Source organism: Neltuma alba, unplaced genomic scaffold (assembly GCF_004799145.2).
Source record: "Neltuma alba isolate B1F8T4 unplaced genomic scaffold, ASM479914v2 tig00007525_pilon, whole genome shotgun sequence".
NCBI lineage: Eukaryota > Viridiplantae > Streptophyta > Magnoliopsida > Fabales > Fabaceae > Neltuma > Neltuma alba.
In genome coordinates, this window is record NW_021634803.1 from 69756 (window position 1) to 88724 (window position 18969).

Consider the following 18969-nt stretch of genomic DNA (forward strand, 5'->3'; position numbering starts at 1 on the left):
TTTCCAACAAAAAAAAAACTTGAGGGTGCGTCCCTAAATAACTTCTTTTACTTGGCTGTTAGCATAATTTTCCCAAATTCAAAAGCGTGAATAAAGACTCTAAAGGCTCTGGTTGATACGCGTGAACAAAGAAAAGTAGGTCCTAGTTACAGTGCCGTACTTTGGATAATCAAGCGAACGCACATGGCTTGTTGCAATAGTCTGATCAGTGATCAGAGGCCAGAGGGCCCACTCCTTCCCTTCTGATGGCTCTTTCCGATTCGTCTCCTCCACTGAGGTCTCTGCAACAACGAGGGACTGAGCCAATTTCATCAACGTCCGTCCTCCTGCCCTTAAAATTGTGGGGCAAATGACAGTTAGGACCTTATCTTAGCATATCTATTGCTCATTTTCTTTCGCTCTACATCTTCTCCTAAATAGAATAAATATGAGTAGATTTTGTAGAAAAATTACTTTCTATCTTGGTACTTAAATTTAGAAGAAAAAATATGAATAAATTAAATAAACAAATATTTAAAACTTAACATGTTCACAAATTTTATGAAATAGCTAAATAAAAATATTTAAAACTTTAAGTTCTTAAAATCACTTAAAATAATTTAATAAACCAACACTGAAAGCTATCATGGTGAGAGTGTCATGTTATCTTAAATAATTAAAAAAAATGAAAATGAAATAAATAAGAAAATGTCATGTTACCGGGCCTTCTTCCACAGTGAGAGTGTCATGTTACTTTAAATAATTCACGAAAAAACAAAAATGAAATAGATAAGAATGGGTATTGAAGAAAAATAAGAATATTTTAAATGATTTTAAGAACTTAAAGTTTTTAATATTTTTATTTAGCTATTTCATAAAATTTGTGAACCTGTTAATTTTTAAATATTTGTTTATTTAATTTATTCATATATTTTCTTCTAAATTTAACTACCAAGATAGAAAGCAATTTTTCTACAAAATCTACTCATATTTATTCCATCTAGGAGAAGATGTAGAGTGAAAGAAAATGAGTGGGAGATATGATAAGATGGGGTCTTAACTGTAATTTGCTCCACAATTTTAAAGGCAGGGACCCAGGGCGGACGTCGACGAAATTATTTCCTTAGTTGTAATTTTTGCCGAAAATGAAAATGGAGATAATTGAACTTGTTCACGGCCTCAGCGAGTTTCATTTTTCTCTTGGAAAAATTACCTGTCAGAGTGAAAGTTCATCTTGAAGTGATCGAATTTTTAAAAAATGTGGTATATGGGTAAATAGTTCCCACGCTATGGCATTTGGGTAATTATTTTTACTGATTATAGTATTTTGATAAAATTGCCGACGCACCTTCACATCTATCTTTAGCTTTGGAGACTCCATTGTTGACACCGGAAACTGGTTTTTCAGCTCCCAACAGCCGCCGCCGCACAAGTTCTTCCACCCTCCCTACGGCGAATCCTACTTCAGTTACCCCACAGGAAGATGCTCGATGGACGTATTATCACTGATTTCATCGATAACGCTCAGATTTTGGACACTATCATTGCATCTATTTACCAACCTTGCAACTTTCAGACCTTAAATATGGTCTCATTGTTCTTTTTCTTGGACATAAAATATATCACCGATTCTCCCTCTTACTCTCCCAACATCTGGGATTTTCTGTGTTAAATTGCTTCTTGCTGAGCAGCTGAGTCTTTAAGAATTCCATTGTGAAACCATATCTGGGAATTAAGGATGGTCAAGTCAGAAATTGGAGCAAAGAAGATGGAGTTAATTTTTCTGTTGATGGAGCAGCTGCTTTGAATGTAAGTTTCTTTGAAGAGAGAGGTATTTACACTGGGAGTACTAATTATTCTCTCAGAGTTCAACTGTGCTGGTGTAAGGAATTTTTGGCTTCTATTTGCAGTGCTTCCTCGAGCAAGTTCTTTGTTTTTTTTTCCCCAGACATTGGTCAAATTTTTAAGAAAAAATCACAAAAAAAAACCCGTAAAATTTGAAAAATTACAAATAAAGATCAGTAATAATATTATTATAGGTTTTAACAATAATAGTATAAGTTTTGATAATAATTTTGTGAACAGGTCTTTATCTGTAATTTTTTAAATTTTATGGTCTTTTTTATGACTTTTCCAAGTTTTAATTGTTATACCAAATATTAAAACCATTTAAGCATGTTACCCAATGTTTTAGTGTTAATTTTCTTTATCTTAAATATAAGATTTTAACTCATTTTATTTCTTAAATTCATAATTCTTTTTTACTGAGGTGTTTTTCCTAAAGAAAATGTATTCGATGTGAATGATTATGGTAAATACTTTAGAGAAACCAACATATATTTTACAAATAATTAATTTAATTTTTTTTAATACATACAAATTAGTTATCCAAAGCAGAGCATACTATAATTGAAATTCGGCCAAGTCAAATTTCCCATTACCCATTTGATACCAGCATCGTGGAACATATTAACGTTTTTATTTTTACAGGCTGCAAGGACGTGTTTGAGAAGTCATTATTTCTGGGGGGAGAAATAGGAGGCAATGACTTAAATGGACTCTTTGGTTTACGAAGGAGTTTAGCGGAAATCAGAACTCACGTGCCTCATGTGATTAATTCAATCTCTTCAACAGTAAAAGTAAGACTAATCCTTGAAATGCTTTGCAATAATGTCTGCTAGCAAAATAAGTGCTAGTGTTTTTATCATATCTGTCATGAAGGAGCTCAATCAGATTTCCATTTGGAGGATTTGATAGATTTAGGTGCTCAAACGCTACTTGCTCCTGGGAATTTCCCATTAGCTAGGGCTATTTAACAATGTATGAAAGCAACAACAAGAATGACTACGACGAAGCTGGTTGCTTGGATTGGTCAAACAAGTTTGCTGAATACTACAATCACAGGCTTCAAGCTGAACTAAATCACCTTCTCAAGAGCTTCATCCTCATGCCAATGTCATTTACGCTGATAATTATAACGCTGCATTGCCATTCTATCATTCTCCCAAAAAGTTTGGTATTATTCTGATTCCACATTTCCATAATCATACCGACGCTAGCTAGCTATCATAATATTCTGATTAATTTGTGCTAATTTAATGAAATATGTTGCAGGTTTTATGGGTTTGAAAGCCTGTTGTGGAAGTGGAAGTGCATACAATTACAAAGCTTGTTGTGGAGATGAAGGAGTGAAAACTCGAGAAGATCCTTCGAAGTACATAGGCTGGGACGGTGCTCATTTGACTGAAGCTGCATACATCCTTATAAATTCTGTTTTTAGTACTTCTTCCCAAATGTAGAAGCTAATTGAAGGGTTTATTTAAATGCTAAATGTAAAACTTCAATCTACTTTATTTTTTAAATTGATAAATTTTTTTTCATAAACAATTCATATTGATTAGAGGTGAGCAAAACCGAACCGAACCGAAACCGATAACTGAACCGAACCGAATGTATTTTCGGTTATTTCAGTTCGGTTATTTTGGTGTTTGGTTTCGGTTTTTATTTTTATTAAATTTCAGTGTTTGGTTTTCGGTTCGGTTTATTAAAAAAAAAATCAGTTTTAAACCAAAAAACCGAAATATATGTGTGTTTGCATATATATTTTTTTGCCAAGGTATATAATATTATATGTAATATGAAACTAAGTTAGCCATCAACTAATAGGCCCAAAGTATGCTTCGTATGCTTCTAAACCCAGCCCAACGCCCCAACGTATCTCAAACCCTAAGCTAATGTAAGATAGCTCATCATCTCTCATTTTCTCTTGCTGCAGGCCTCTTCCCACTCCCAGCGTTCTCTCAATTTCAAAAAGAATACCATCATCTTCTCGCTCATCGATCTCAGGTAGAATGCCATCTCCCTCGCACTCTCTTACTCTTCATTGCTGCTCTCTCTCTCTCACAGTCTCTTACTCTTTATTACTGACACAGTAGCACCTCTCTCTCTCTCTCTAAAAACATTATATTGATGCTTTTGCTCTTATTCTTTGTAGTGTCTCTCCTTGCTACTTCATCTCCACTTTTCTTCTCCATTTCATCTTCATATTGATGCTTCTATTCTTCTCTACAATCTCTGCTATTGTGGCTGTGCTTACCGCTTCATCTCCCTCACACTTGGGATTTTATGGCTCGTTTAAACAAGGGAAAAAGTTAGTAGCATTAACAGAATGAACCAACCAAACCAAACCGAAATATTTCAGTTAGTGATAGAAGTTCGGTTTGGTTCGGTGCTTAAAAATATTGCAATTCGGTGATCGGTTATTTCGGTTTCTAGACCAAAAGCAAACCAAATAACTGTTTGCACAGCCCTAATATTGATTACACACATATATGTTAAAAGGATTTCTATTTCTATATCAATTGGGTAGCTCCTAATTCAAATGATTGAAGGGGATATTCCAAGGAATCCAATGCCGTTTTTTTAAAAAATAATTATTTTAATTAATTTTTTAATATTCGTATGAAGCTGCGCATAAATTTCTATGGTTCGGTGCTGCGTATAAATTTTCCGAATTCGAAAGGGCGGATAAAGAATCTGGTTAACAATTTCTTTTGAAAAAATCTCACAAAATAACTGTTAAATTTTAAAATTTTAAATTAGTATTAGTTACTATAGTAATTAAAAAATAATAATTTCATTCAAAAAGCAAATATCAATATATTTTTATAGTGATTTTTTATTTAAAATTTTAAAATTCAACCCTTTTTTTTTTAATTTTCCCATGTTAAAAAAAAAGTGAACAAAGAAAAGCCGGTCGGTTGCAATTATTATTAGGGGTGTTCATAGTGCCTGCATGCCCAGTGTGCCCGCCCGAGCCTGGGAAAAAAATGCCTGGCCTAGCCCCAAAAAATGTAGCCCAAACAAAAAAAGAACACTTTTGGGCAGGGCCCAACACGGGCAGGGTCGGGCGATGGGCAGGGTACCCTGCCCTGCCCGTTTGGCCCTGCCCAGAAGTTTTTATTATTATTTTTTTCACTTTCACTCTCCATGGTAGTCTCCACTCTCCACTGACCACTCCATTAGTCCGCCTTTCACTTCATCAGAAATTCAGAACCCTACCTATTTACCCAATGCGGCAACACGGTTACTCCCCCTACTTTCAGTTCTGAGTCGCTCCGACGCTCCCCTGCCTGTCGGTCTCGGACTCTCGGTCTCTCCCCTGCCTGTCGGTCTCGGACTCTCGGTCTCTCCCCTGCCTCTCGGTCTCGGTCACTCCCCTGCCTCTTGGTCTCGGTCGCTCCCTCCCAGTGCAGTCTCCCACCTCCGCGTGCTGTGATTGCTCACTGTTGTCTCTGATTCGAAGACTGAAGCTCGCCGAATACTCCAGCTCAACGAGTCGTTGCTCGCCTGGATCTTGCCTCTCGCCGAGTAGTCTCTCGGTATAGACCATTTCTTCCTCCTTTTTCACTATCTGGAGAAATATTATGCTTTACAAACCTCACCTTGTTGGTCTCGGTCACTCCTAGTCTCCTACCTCACCTTGCTGTCTCTCCGATCTGAAGCTCATCGAGTAGTCTCTCGGTATCTCTCGGTCGCAACACCTCAACCACCATCACGTCTCTCAGTCACTCGTTGCTCCACGGCTCCAATCTCCATTCGGTGCGTTGCGACAGCAGGGATTCCTTTCTCCAGTCTCCACGCATGTCTCTGTAACATATGATTGTATTTGATTCTGGTTTGATTCAGTCGCCTGATTGTGCCATTTGATTCTGCTTGGATTGATTTTGATTTTCTGTTTCACAATTCATATAATGCTGTTTCTATGGAGGTGCATGAGATATTCAGATTCAACATCTAATGCTGTGTTTTGTAATTGTATCTACAAGCTCATGCCTGCCGTGTCTATTCAAAAAAAAAATTCATGTAATGCCATGTTCGTTTTAGTTTGCAAGAATTTGAGATGACTCAATTATGGTTCTGCTTCAGTGCTTCTATCGTGAAATGAGTGGTAGAGTATTTGGTCATTGCTCGATTTTAGTTTCCAAGCATTGCTCGATTTTAGTGGCAGAGAATTTTAGTTTCCAAGTATTTGGTCATTGCTTCTACTGTGTCTATTCAAAAATAATTCATGTAATTACTGCCATGTTCGTTTTAGTTTCCAAGCATTGCTCGATTTCTTTTTAATAATTCGTTTTAGTATTTGGAATAGCAGAATCATTTTAAATGAATCAATTAAATCAAATGGTATATCATGAGAGCTGTACTTTATATCAGTATTATTGTATCAATTCAAATTTCTTGCCATGATTCATTTCTCACAGTATTTCTTCAGTCTCCACTTGTGTTTGTATGATATAATGCTATTTGATTCTACTTTGATTCATTTGAAATTTCTGCTATTTGATTCTGCTCCTATTCATTTAAAATTTCTTGCTATTTGTTCAATCATATGATATTGCAGCTGCAATGGATGATGAAACTTCTATTACATCACCATCCCCGGTTGTTGGTGGAAGGTCTCAAGCTACTTCAGCCCCTCTTGAAACACCAATCTCTATTGGACCTAATCAAACACCAAATCCTAATAGACCTAGTGAAGTTGCTGCCCCTAGCCCTATTGTTCCTGTTCAACCTCCATCTCATCCTGTCCTCCCTCCCCTTGCTCCTTCTCCTACCCCTACTCCCCCACAAACAAATTCTGTCACACCGGAAACAAGTATTGATGAAAGGGGTACAAAGAGAAAGGCAAGAGAAACTAAGCACACATCAGAGGTTTGGGAATATTTTGTTAGATTGCCAATAGAAGAAACTAATGGAGTTCATTTAGCAGCTTGCAAGTATTGTCATACTACTTATAAAGCTGATCCAAACCGTCATGGGACAAATTCTTTATTAAGGCATATCCCAAAATGTTCAAAGAACCCTCATAAAGCCACTACAGATAAAAAGCAATCTATGTTAACTCTTTTGTCGGGCAAGACTAGTGGCCAAGGAAGATCTTTAGTTACACATGTATATGATGAGAAGCGATGTAGAAGAGCTTTAGCTGAATTTATTATCTGTGATGAGCAACCATTTAGAATTGTGGAGAAGCCTGCATTTAAGAAATTGTTGAATGAGTTTGAACCTCGCTTTCCAATCCCATCAAGAACAACAATTGGAAGAGATGTGTGGCAATTATATCTTGGAGAAGTTAAAGTATTGAAGAAATTTTTGAAACAGAGTACTAAACGTGTTTGTCTCACCACAGATTGCTGGACATCAAATCAGAATTTCAATTACCTATGCTTGACAACACATTTTGTTGATGATGAATGGAAGCTTCACAAAAGAATTATCAATTTTGTTATGATTGAAAATCATAGAGGTGATACTATAAGGAGGACCATTGAGCAATGCTTGTTAGATTGGGAGATTGAGAAAGTGTTCACTATCACTGTGGATAATGCCTCAGCTAATGACTCAGCTTTGGGATATCTTAAGAGACGTTTGAGGAGTTGGAAGGGCTTACTTTGTGATGGTGATTATCTACAATTAAGATGTTGTGCACATGTCCTAAATTTAGTAGTCAATGAAGGTATTAAAGAAATGAAAGACAGCTTTGAAGCCATTCGAAATGCTGTGAGATATGTTCGTTCTTCTCCTTCACGCTTCCTAAGATTCAAAGCTTGGGCTGAAGCTGAAAAAATAGACACTAAAAGTCTTGTTTGCCTTGATGTATCCACTCGATGGAATTCAACATACTTAATGTTAGAAGCTGCAATGAAGTTTCAAAAAGTGTTTGAGCGAATGCGTGATGAAGATGATGACTATATTTCATACTTCAACTCAAACACTTCAAGCTTTAGGCGTGAGCGTGGGGCTTCTAGTTCTGCTAGGCGTGAGCAAGATAGCTTTTCTGGTCCTGTTACTGATGATTGGAATAATGCTCGGATTTTCATCAAATTCTTGAAGGTCTTCTATGACATAACATTGAAATTTTCAAGCTCCCTTTCTGTATCGGCAAATGAATGTTTCCACCAGATTGCTCGGGTTCAAAAAATGCTGCACAGAAATATCACAAATAATGCTAATAGCTTCTTGAGAGAAATGAGCACTAGCATGCAGGTGAAGTATGGCAAGTATTGGGGTCAAGCAGACAATATGAATCCATTGCTTTTTGTTGCTGTCATTTTGGACCCTCGGTATAAACTAGCATATGTGAATCATATGTTTGATCTTCTTTATGCTGATCCTGAAGTATGCTTGATTATGAAGGAGAGGGTTAAAGATTGTTTGTATCGGTTGTTTAATGAGTACTCTGTTGGGGTTTCTATTGACTTAGGGACTACCTCCATAGGCACAGTAGGTGCAACATCATTGCCTTCTTTTGATGATGATGATGATGATGGTGAAGAGGATCCAGGTCATAAGTGGTTAGAATCTATGAAACAAAGAACCTCAATAGATCCTCAAACTGAGTTAGATAGATATATAACAACTGACTCGAGAGATGAAATCCCTTCTGCAGCTGAGTTTGACATATTGTTATGGTGGAAAGCTAATTCAGAAAAATATAGAATTCTCTCACACATGGCACGAGATGTATTGGCTATGCCAGTTTCTACAGTGGCTTCTGAGTCTGCCTTTAGCACCGGAGGACGTGTGGTTGATCATTATAGAAGCTCTTTATCTTCTAAGATGACAAAAGCACTAATTTGTAGCCAAAATTGGCTACAGCCTGGGCTATCAATGTTTGAATTTGTTGACAAGCTTCGGGAGTTTGATAATTTTGATGAGACAGAACATGTCCTTCAACTTGCTAGTAATCCTTTTTACCCCCAAATCTCAATAACTCATATTTTACTTCATAATTTGTAATGTCATTGTTCTTTGATTTTTTGTCCTAGATTCTACTACACCTGGAGCTGGAGGGGAGAATTTAATGGCTATTGGTAATTGAAGGGTCATTTTATAAACATGACTAGTTAAGCCGGCAAGGTGAATCGGTGCTTCCTTTAAAATCTAGAAGTATATTTTTTTTATTGCTTACTTTGTAATATATTAAACTTTGTTATTTTTATTTGTATTTTTTTCAGGTGTTCCATCCTTTTTGGGAAATTATGGAGATTGATGCAAAGTGCAAACTGTTCAATTTTCTAGGCTCCAATTACAATATTGAATCTTGTTTTGAATGGATTATTGATGTTATTCAATTGGATATTTGTTAAGACTTATTTTGGACTATTTCTGAATGATTTTGGTGTGTTAAAATGTAGAATTATGTAATGTGATTTTCATATATGGATGGAGTTATTTTTTTTTTTTTATGATTTGAGCAGGACATCGGTTTTTAGGCAATGAAGCCCGCCCTGCCCAAAATGGTTAGGGCTTCTACGGGCAGGGCTGGGCACCGGGCTGCATTTTGCGGCCCGCACATAGTTCGGGTTGGGCATCGGGCAGGGGTCGAGCCCTGCCCAGCCCTGCCCACGTGCACCCCTAATTATTATTGTTCCGTACTTTGGAATGTACAATGAAGCCAACGCACATGGCTTGTCCGCATAAACTGATTCATGTTCAGAGCTGCATGAAGTCGTACGAGTCTGGCATGGAAATCCAACTGAATCAGCCCGTTGGGTTAACATTTGTGACCCGATTAGTAGGCCGGTTCGGTCAAATAATCGACATAGTTTCAATTCAGTAGCCTCGATTTTTAATATACGAACTAAATAACTAATTTAAAAATATTTAAAAAATTAGTTAAGTTGGTTATTTGTAATAAATATATGTTAGTTTTTTTGAACTATCTTCTTCAATCATGAGCATTGGATTTGGATGATTGGAATCATCTTTTAGTAAAAACCCTTTACAATCAATAAAGACATTTTATAAAACAAGTGATAGACAAAATAAATTAAGATTTTATATTTAAAATCAAATTTAACTAGATTTTATATTTAGAACCGGATGTAGTAATTTGGTTTTGTTTTGATTAATTTGGGTTTAACCCCGTGTCACTGAGCTAACCTGAATCTGATAGGTTGAATGAGTATATTATATACTACCTCCAATATTAAATATAAGATCTAATTTATAATATAAATGTTACAGATTAAATCTTATACTTAGAATCAGAGATAATATTTCTTTTTTTTTCATCTCCTATTTTAGACTAGTTCGTTTTGATATTTTTTATAAAAAATAAAAATATTATTTTTGCTTTTTCATCACTATAGAAAATGATATTCTTAACCATTATATTTTACTTTATTTAACAGTTTATAACCATCAACTATTCAGGTATCATTTAAACCGTGAGCCTATATTTAACAGTTTTTAATCGTCAAATAAGGAATAGCATATTTTATGGTTTTACAATAAACAAAGTTAAGTAACAAGTTTACAGAGAGTTGGCTTGTAGGTTAGTGCATTGGCTACTTGACGCATTTTAATTAAAATTCATGAGGTATGTTCCAATTACCTGACGATTTTGCTGGGGAAAAAAAATCAAATATTACATCATATTTTTAATGTAAAAGCTAGATAACTAATTTTAAAAAATTAAGAAAATTAATTAAGTTGATTAATTATAATATATGTGTGTTGATTTTTTAAAACTACCATTTTTACGTGTGCATTGGAACTATTTCTTGTTGAGAACCTCTTACAATCAATAATAGGGATATTTTAGATAAAATATTATAGATTTGGAAGACAAAATGAATTAAGGTCTTATATTTAAGACTAAAGCTAATCTTTCAATTAACTCTTATATTAATGAGTGAAGATAATATTATATCACCATATTTGGTCATTTTGCCGCTTTGTCTTAACGCTTTTCTATAGAAACCGTAAAACATTTGGCTGGCTTAGACGTTTTTTTGGATATAATCATCAAGTAATTGTTTAATATTTGTCGTCACATAGCCCTAAAGTATTTATGTATACTTTCTAAAAGAATAGGGGAGCAACCTGTAAGACCCTCAACCTTAAAAACAACATTACTCATCATAAAATCACTACTACGGTAGAAAAAGAAATCTGTTAAAAGAACTACCATAGTAAGAAGAAATTTGCATAATTTTGAATTAACATGTAAATGCGGTTCCAACTCAAAGATCGTTGCATGCAACTGAAATCATTCATTCATATATACTGGGCCTCCGAGCCTCCGGCCCGGGTAACACATACATCAAAATCAGCTCATCTAAATAGTTTTCAACCATATAATCCAGAGTTCATCAAACACTAACAATGGCCTCCGGCCAACCAAAATAAGGAGATACGTTCTCTCCAATTTACAACAAGGCCGGGTAATCAAATATATCAAAAAGCAGTCCTAAATGTGGCCATATATACTAGTCATACATATACAAATGCTAGAGGCCTAAAGCTAACCAAGCTCAAGCCTCTGTGTCTCTTCCCGAAGGCGCACGCCCGGAACCTTCACTTGAAAACATTGTAAACCACGGGGTGAGACAAAGTCCCAGTAACCAACCTTTCCAATACTAGGTACTACTAAATAGGTGCTGGTGAGGTGTCAAGTGGGGTAGTTCACAAATAATATAATGATAGCCACAACAATTCATGCAAGTGCAATGATGCAATCCCATCAACCAAATCCCTCACTTTGGGGGATTTTCAGGAGCCGAAGCTGGCCTATCCCTCACTATGGGGGACGTAAGGAACCATAAAAGGCCTATCCCTCACTCTGGGGGACGTAGGGAGCCAGAAGGCCTATCCCTCACTATGGGGGACGTACTAAGCCAACCATCATGCATTAATGGAGGCCTTACCACGTGATAGTAACAGACAAAACTCTCACCAATTCCCAATTAATGCATCATGCTCAAATCATAAGCAAAGAGTAACAATCATTTCACAATTAACCTCATTCAGTAGCATATCTTTCACAATTCCAAAATTCATTCATCATAAATCAAAACCCCACAAGACGGTTTTCCCTTTTTATATACAACGTATAGTTTGAACACAATTACTATTTGGAGCACAAAACACAAATCTACTCACAATACCACAGAAGCAAGTACTAAGGATTGGAAAGTGGTTACCTCTCGCCTGAGCAAGGAACAACAAACCAACGATGTGGCCCCGTGCACCACCAAGACTCACAACCGGTCTACACAAGCACACAAGCACACAACCATCATATATTAGCTTTCAAACTAATAATGTGGCCAAAACAACACTTGGAGACACAAAATTCCTATCTTCCATCAAAACTCTACCCAACTCAAAGGGTATAACTATCAAAACAACACTCCAAAGTCCTCAAAGTCTATTAAAACATCAAGTCTCCTTCCAAGCATCAATTAGAGTTCAAACCTCAAAGACCCACTATAGGAATTCAACCTCCAACATCCCATTTGAGCAATTAAGGTTCCAACAACAAATCTAAACCGATTAAACATCCAATTTAACCCTCCTTAACATAACCCAATTCACAAAACTCAAAATCAATCTCTACATTATCATCCTCAATCCCAAATCATCCAATTCCATAAACCCTAACTCCAAAAACTCAAGATTCTTTAAATCCAAGAAAACTACACCGATTAAATACTTAAACTAACCCAATGCAATCAATTAAACCCAAAACAATCGGTCAAAAACCTCAATTCCAACACAACCTAGAAAATCCTAGGGTTTCACCATAAATCCTTATAAATTCCAATCAAGAAGATAGATTAGAGGTTAAAATCACTTACTTGAGGTAATGGATCCTTAGAAATGCCCCCTTCAAGTCAAAATACCGAAACCCTAGCAGAGCCTCTCTCTCTACCTCAGATTTTCTTATTTTTCACACGCTGAACTGCTCTCGCGAATATATAGATTCGCGACCTTTCGCCGCGGCGAACTAATCCCGAGAGGGATTACTCGCCTGAAAACCTGACTTCGTCGCGGCGAACCCCAATCTTCGCCGCGGCGAAAGCTTCCTGAGAGGAAACTCTTGCTCGCCCAGAAAACATTCGCCGCAGCATACCCCTACCTTCGCCGCGGCCAAACCTTCCTGAGAAGACACTCCCCTCTGAAACTCCCGGTGTGCCGCGGCGAACATACCCTGAGAGGGGTACGTTCACCTATTCCTCCAACAAACCTCAAATCCAACCCAAACACCAAGATTAAGATTAAATCACTAATCTATCCTCAAAATCAACCCAAAAGAGGCTATTAAAACCCGATAAAACTCAGGATGTTACACAACCCTCTTCCAATTACAAAACAACAAAATCATTAATTCAATTTATTCATTCATTCAACCAAATGCAAATCCAAGAATACTATCTCTGAATCCTAATAAAAAAGTTAGTTGACTAATTTAAATATATTAAAAAATAAATTAAATTAGTTATTTATAATAAATAAGTCTTGTCTTTTCTAAATACTCTTGATAATCATATGTATTAGCTAGAATTATAATTTGATGAAATATTTAACATGTGTAAGTGTATAACTACTACAAGGATTATCTTTGAAAAAAATAAATAAATATGATAAACAAAATAGATTAGAGTCTTATATTTAAGATAAAAGTGAAAGTTAAATTGGTTTTTATATGAAGAACCGAAGGTAGTATATGATATTATCACAAAATACTACATCTTACGATATAAGGGCTAATTGAAAATTCAATTTGGTACTAAATATAATAATTCGATCAACATTTTCTTTAACATTTATCTATTTTGCCTCCAAGTATGATCGCACATATTAAGAAATTCTCATCAATAAATAGTTTCAATACACATTATCAACAAAGTATTTTAGAAAATGCAACATTTATTTATTATAAATAACTAACCTAACTAATTTTTTTAATATATGTAAATTAGTTATCCAACTCTTATATTAAGGATAAGATATACTATGAGCTAAGTATCAAAGTACCTAACTGAACAATGAAGTATTAAAAAAAATTAATAAAATTGGCCAAGTATCTATAAATTGCGAAAATTATATGATTATTTACACTTGTTGGTTTTCATATGTTTTTTCAAGTTCTATATTAGGATCCTTAACCATATGCATTTGTAAAACTATCGATTTATATAACATTTTGTCTTGCATTAGAGAGCAAAATTTCATTGCCCCACTCGCTTGCTAACAGAAAACAGTCATAACCAACTATTCAACGGCTTGTTCTGCGCCAAGCATCGAAATACCGTGTGCACCATTTGTCGTTAGAGTACTATATGCAAAAGCACCATGTATAACAAAATGAAGTAAAATAGCTAATCTAAAATTTTAAAATGCATAAAGTAAAGTTTAAAGACATATATACTATGTACGATTTTTAATATACGAGTTAGTTGATTAATTTGAATAGTTATGAAAATCTATTAAGTCAGTTATTTGTAATGAATTGGTGTTATCTTTTCTAGAATACCTTTACTAATTATGTGTATTAGTTAGAACTATTATTTAATGAAAAAGTTAACTTGTGCAACTACCACAAGGACTACTTTAGAAAACGTGGATAAATATGAGATACAAAGTAGATTGTGGTCTTATATTTAAAACCAAATTGAATATCAAACTAGTTTTTATATTAAAAATTGAAGGTAGTACCTTATTAAGAATTGTATGGGTCATAGGTGACTGTGTCCTTCAAATTCATTATACAGTATCTAAAATCCAGGCTCTTATCTAGGATTCGTGCGCACTATAAAGAAACCAATAGTAAAAATATATTAGTATGTACTCCTTCGGTTCAAAATATAAGCATCAAATGATTAATTTGTGCAATTCAAATGTTAGTTAAAATTGGTCGAAGATAATAAATATATAAAAAAATGAAACTTAGTTTTCTAAAACGCAGTGGGTGAGAGAAAAATTGAGGGAAAAAATATAAAAGAGACATGTAATTAATTAAAAATAAGAGTGAAAAAACCAAACCTTTTAAAAAAACTTCCGAACAAAAATGATTGAGCAAACAAAAAGCACAGCATGCCCACAAAAAATCACACGTGATATATTCCTTCGGTCCTAAATATAAGACTTATTTTTTAGTGTAAATTACATTACAAAATATGTCTTGTATTTAGGACTAAAGGAGTATATAAGTTCTGACATGGTAGCCGTCTGTCTAGCTACCTACCGTTAACCGAATATAAAACAACTTTATGGATCAAAAGAGGAGATAACACTACTATAAAATGACAAATACGTGACGGTTATTTTGGGTCATACTTGACGGTTGAAAACCGTCAAGTATACTGGCGTCATATATTTCAACCGCAGATATTTGACGATCATTAACCGTCAAATATTTCAATAATATTTCACGGTTTTAAATGAAGAATCGTCAATTATTATTCAAACAATTGACGGTTTTTCAGAAAAACAGTAAACTATGTGTCTAAATACTTGATGGTTATTTCTGAAAAACCGTCAATTATTTAGGAAAAATTGACGGTTTTAATTAGAAATCATCAATTATAAGTATCAATACTTGACAATTTTGGGAACCGTCATGTATGGTTAAAAATACTTGACGATTATTTCTGAAAAACCATCAAGTATTCATATAATACTTGACAGTTTCAAAAACCATCAAGTATTATATGAATACTTGATGGTTTTAAGTAATAACCGTTAAGTATTATGGGAATTTTTTTTTAATACCCGTTCTGCTGTGCCAGCAGCCCCCTTGTAATTTTGAAACCGAACAAAGGCTCATTCAATAGAACCATGCAGGCCAGCATTCAAACCAATTCAACCATATACATCTTAATGAACCAAAAATAATTTTGCATTATTATATATACATGAACCAAAACCAACTGTAATATTAAAAAAATTTGTGTTTAAGGCAAGTAATATAAAAATTCTTGACAAGTACAAAAAGTGAACCAATTCCAAAATTAGCCAATTGCTAAAGTTGTGCAATGCCAAAAACTAACCAACAACCAAAAATGAACCAAAACCAAAATTGAAACCAAAGATGTACAGGCAATGTCTTAATGTACACTTCCCTATCTATTTTGTGCCCACTGACGGAATAGGGCCATCGCCAACTCTTCAACGATTTCTTCCATCTGAGCGGACGAATACACTGTGCAATATGTGTCGGCAAAGCACTGTATGCAGCCACAAATTATGACATAAGTTAGATATAAATGTAAAGCTACAGTAAGTACAATTCTTAAATATATAAATTGAACTTTAACAAATGCATATTACCTGCATAGGGATTGTGTCAGCATTGTGCATAATTATCTCTTTCATAAATTTCATCACGCAATATCCACAATAGGAGCTTTTTTTGGGTTGACGTGGGCACTGTAAAGAATGGAAAAGGAAATAATATTAGTCAATCATATAAATAACCCAGATTTAGTATAATAGTAAATAATGGTAATGAATACCTTCACTTTCTTCCCCAGGAAGGTATCGTCAAATTGGCCGTTTTTTACTAGGGGGCAGGGTAAGGCTTGATTTATGCGGTATAGCCACAAAGCCCTGAGAAGACAATAAAATTGAATATTAATTGTTAGAAACAATCTCACCCAAGAGGGGGGTGAATTGGGTGAGTTACAAAAATTTACAATCAAAAGCGTGTAAGTAATGAATAAAAACAGAGTCAGAGTATGGAGAATTTTAACCGCAGAGAGGAGACACAAGATTTATACTGGTTCGGTCTAAACCACGTGACCTACTTCCAGTCCCCAGAACACCTCTGGGTATTTCACTAACTTCCAAGATCGACAGGGCTCTTGGTGCCTCGGTACAGTAATTGAATCGCTCAATCACTCCCCCTTACTCCCGTAAGGATACAACCCCTCTCAAGAGTCCACACTCTTGAGTGTCACTCAAGTTTTAATAAAAGTAGTAATTGGCTCTCTTACAGAGTGAATTTAATGATAAACACTGATGCTCGGTAGTAACGTGAAAACAGAGTATTGAATGCGTAACTAAATGATCGCAGGTGGTAGTTCCAATATTCAATTCCTTCATTAATGCTTCTTCGCGCCTTTTATAGTTGATATCGTTAAGTAGCCGTTAGACGGAAGAGCTTCTAGCCGTTGTGACTTCGTTTGCGTGTTTCGCTGGTTTCAACGGCTCCGCCATTAATGCGTCTGAGCTTCTGACACTGTAGGTCGCAGTCTACTTAATCCCGTTGAAGAGCCGTTGCACTCGTTTTCATTAATCTGCATATTTTAAGCTTTGAACAAATGAGAGTTTTGTGGTGAGTGCTTTAATCTTGAACATAGAAAGAAAGCTAATTTATCATTCAAAGATTTGTGACGAAATCATTTATCAGTAAGAAGAACAGAAAGTCATTCTGGTTTAGTTTGATCGAAAAGATGATCGATTACTTGATGATAGATCAAGTTATCGATAAACCGAATGAAGACTTTTCGAATTAGATCACCAAAATTATCGATCAAGTGTTGGATCATTGACTCTAAGAATTATCATAGAAAGAGGGGATCGTTCCATGATCGAACAAGTGATCGAACACATGTTTGTTAGAACAGATTATCGATAATTCAAATGTTATTGAAATGAAGCTTCAGTCATTGATGATCGAACATCTTATCGATAAATGTATGATGGATAATGTTATCGATAAAACATAGTTATGTATATATTCAATGAAAGACACAGGCTATCTGAAATGATCGAACAGTTGATCGATCAATGAACATTCGAACAAGTGATCGATAAAGTGAAGAAAGAAGTTTATTCCTGTAAGGTAAAGGAAATGATTATCGATCACGTTTTGTGAAAACATGAATTTCGGGGATTTGAATGATCGATCATATTATCGAAAAACCAGTGATCGATTACTTGATCGAAAAATAGTTCACCATAACTTAATGCGAATATATCAATCCTTAGACTCTTTATCGATCACGTTATGTGAAAACTTATTTAAGCAAACAAGTTAAACTTATCGATAATGTTATCGATAATTTAGTTGTAGCAAAACTGAGTAAGAGTAGATAAGGACATTGATTATCGATCATGTGATCGATAATTTTATGATCAATAAGGTTATCGATCCATCAGTGAATTTGATCACTTGCATTCAGAGAGTTAGAGTATAAAGTTCGAACACGTAATCGATAAACAAATGATCGGAAATATGATCGATAAATTGGTAACAGAACTAATGTGCAGAACAAGTAGATTGTGTTACCTTTTATCGAAGTCGTTATTGATGACTGATTTATCGATAACTTGATCGATAAATACACTTCATATTTGGTTCTCTTATCAGTAACTCGATTGTTTACCTGATATTATCGATCAGCTTATCGATAATTTACCATACTCTTATGTGATTTTTACGTTAGCGATTATTGATCACTTTATCGATTAATTGCTCATCGAATAGTTCTTCGATCCAGAAGCCTACTATAGACCTGATTTACACTTGATCATTTATCTGAAACCTTAGCGATAAACGATTGATCGATCAGTTGATCGATCAAAATACTTAACCTTGATATTCTGACTTTGTTATCATCAAAACTATAATCCTAACATTAATGATTGTCAAAAATTAGATTAAAGCAAGAAATTAAATTAAATTTAAATAATAGATATAAATGTTACTTGTTGAACAATGAAACCATAAATGGTCGATTGGTTAGATCCCCATGAAGAGAATCAAGATACCAAATCCTCGACTTTGTGGGATTGACCACAATTAGCTTCCCATGTCCCTTAAGTATAAGAAAGACAATTAGAACAATTACAAATTATTTTGAAAATGAAAGAATTTAGGAAAGTTTAGTATACTACGTATGTACCCTTGATACTAAGGCGCCAAAAACAAAGTCTGAGCCCCTGGTACTGCCCTAGAAATGAAGATATCCAACAAGTCTCTGGATAAGTCTTTCTTCATATCAGGTCTGTGGCCAGCAAAAGTGTGGGAGCTGATAATCTTGAGCTTGTCATCAAGGCCACTAGGGGCTATAAAGTTCTTGAAAAGATATCTAAATCAACAAACAAAGATATTAATAGGATAAATGCTCAAGTACTTAAGTATTTAGTTAAGGTTTTAACAAATACCTGATATAAAAGTTATAGGCATTT

General features: G+C 35.0%; 1 pseudogene; it reads left to right on the forward strand.

The window, feature by feature from the left end:
- Window positions 1-1322: 1322 nt before the first annotated feature.
- LOC114752731 (GDSL esterase/lipase At1g28590-like) lies at window positions 1323-3278 on the forward strand (annotated as a pseudogene).
- Window positions 3279-18969: the final 15691 nt, after the last annotated feature.